This window comes from Elephantulus edwardii, unplaced genomic scaffold (assembly GCF_000299155.1).
Source record: "Elephantulus edwardii isolate Elephantulus edwardi_28Jun2011 unplaced genomic scaffold, EleEdw1.0 scaffold00172, whole genome shotgun sequence".
NCBI lineage: Eukaryota > Metazoa > Chordata > Mammalia > Macroscelidea > Macroscelididae > Elephantulus > Elephantulus edwardii.
Window position 1 is genome coordinate 349,325 of NW_006399922.1, and position 2,158 is coordinate 351,482.

At 44.3% G+C, this 2,158-nt stretch overlaps 1 pseudogene; it reads left to right on the top strand.

The window, feature by feature from the left end:
• Positions 1 to 561: 561 nt before the first annotated feature.
• LOC102845759 lies at positions 562 to 1,725 on the top strand (annotated as a pseudogene).
• Positions 1,726 to 2,158: the final 433 nt, after the last annotated feature.

The window sequence follows — 2,158 nt, forward strand, 5'->3', positions numbered from 1 at the left end:
TTTCACAGCTGATATTGAGCTTCTCCAGCGGTTCCTTCCACAGATGTAGTCGATCTGATTCCTATGCATACCATCAGGTGGATATAAAGATAGAACAGCCTATTTTAAATTTGTTGTTGTTATGTCCTGTAGAGTCCTTTGTGGCTCATAGTCACCCTGTGTACAACAGCTCTGAACACTGCTGTATCCTGAGCCAACCTTATTGTCTCTGACAACCCCCCCCCCCATTACCTTAGTCACTGAGTCAATCCATCTCAGCAGGGGTTTTCCTCTTTTGAGTTGTCCCTTCACCCTTCACAGCATGATGTCCTGTCCTAAGGACTGGTCAATCCTTACTGGCAATATGCTTAAAACGTGTCACATGAAGCTTCAGAATCCTTGCCTCAATGGAGCACCCTGGTTTTACCCTCCCTAGGGTGGTCCTGTTTGCTCTAATAGTCATCTATAGCCTTCTATTCAATACTCTTCACCAGCACCATAGCGCAAAGGCATCAATCCTCCTTCTATCATCCCTAAACATTGTCCAGATTTCTGGTGCATAGCAAATAATTAAAAAAGACTATGGCCGAGTTTCTGGACTTTGGGAGAGACAATGCGTGTGAGAAAACATCATACATGTTTCTCCGAAAGGAGCTGCCTGTGCGACTGGCAAATACAATGAGAGAGGTCAACCTTCTGCCGGACAACTTGCTAAATCGACCTTCCGTGGGCTTGGTGCAGAGCTGGTATATGCAGAGCTTTCTAGAACTTTTGGAATATGAAAACAGGAGCCCTGAAGATCCACAAGGCTTGGATAATTTTCTACAAGTCCAGCTTAAAGTCTGAAACAGACACAATGATGTGGTTCCAACAATGGCACAGGGCATGATTGAGTACAAAGAGAAGTTTGGTTTCGATCCTTTCATCAGCAGTAACATCCAATATTTTCTTGATCGATTTTACACCAGTTGCATCTCTTTCCACATGCTTATTAACCAGCACACACTTCTGTTCGGTGGTGACACTAATCCTGCTCAGCCTAAACATATAGGAAACATTGATCCCACCTGTAATGTGGCCGAAGTGGTGAAAGATGCCTATGAAACAGCCAAGATGCTGTGGGAACAATATTACTTGGTAGCTCCAGAACTGGAAGTTGAAGAATTCAATGCCAAAGCTCCAGACAAACCTATTCAGGTAGTTTATGTGCCCTCACACCTGTTTCACATGCTATTTGAGTTGTTCAAGAACTCAATGAGAGCAATGGTAGAGTTATATGAAGATAGAAAAGAGGGCTACCCAGCTTTTAAAACTCTTGTTACCTTGGGCAAAGAAGACTTATCCATTAAAATAAGTGACCAGGGTGGTGGTGTCCCACTCCGAAAAATAGATCGCCTTATTAACTACATGTATTCGACTGCACCCAGACCTAGCCTGGAGCCCACCAGAGCTGCCCCGTTGGCTGGATTTGGTTATGGTCTGCCAATTTCTTGTCTGCATGCCAGATATTTCCAGGGAGATCTAAAACTGTATTCCATGGAAGGAGTGGGCACTGATGCTGTCATTTATTTGAAGGCTCTTTCAAGTGAATCATTTGAGAGGCTTCCGGTTTTTAATAAGTCAGCATGGTGCCATTACAAGACCACACCTGAAGCTGATGACTGGAGCAATCCTAGCAGCGAACCCAGAGATGCTTCAAAATACAAAGCTAAACAGGACAAGGTCAAGACCAATAGAACTTTCTAGAGAACCAAATATTCTGGCCCTCTCTGTGAAGAAAAATCGCCTTCTGCAAGTCAACCAGAGAGCACTTCTTTCAAATACCAACTTCAAGTGCAGAACCATAGTTACTCCAGTGCTTGAATGTGTGTTTTCTCCATACCAGCTGGACCTCTTCCATGGAACCCTTCCTGTTGCTACTCCAACTCTTTCACAAAAATGAGTTTGCAAATGGAGTAATTTCTTTGGCAGTTCCTTGCTGTTTGTTGTGTTTGGCACCCAGCATACACGAACCTCCCAGCACCTCCTGGGAATGGAGCATGCCTGTCCTCACCCCCTCCACTTTATTATCATAGAGTCCAGTGTCCGCACTTTCCTCAGGATACCAAACTCTTCCCATTCCTGACACAGCAGATAACCTCCTGTTGCTCTTTGTGACCAAATACTATATTTGTCCCAA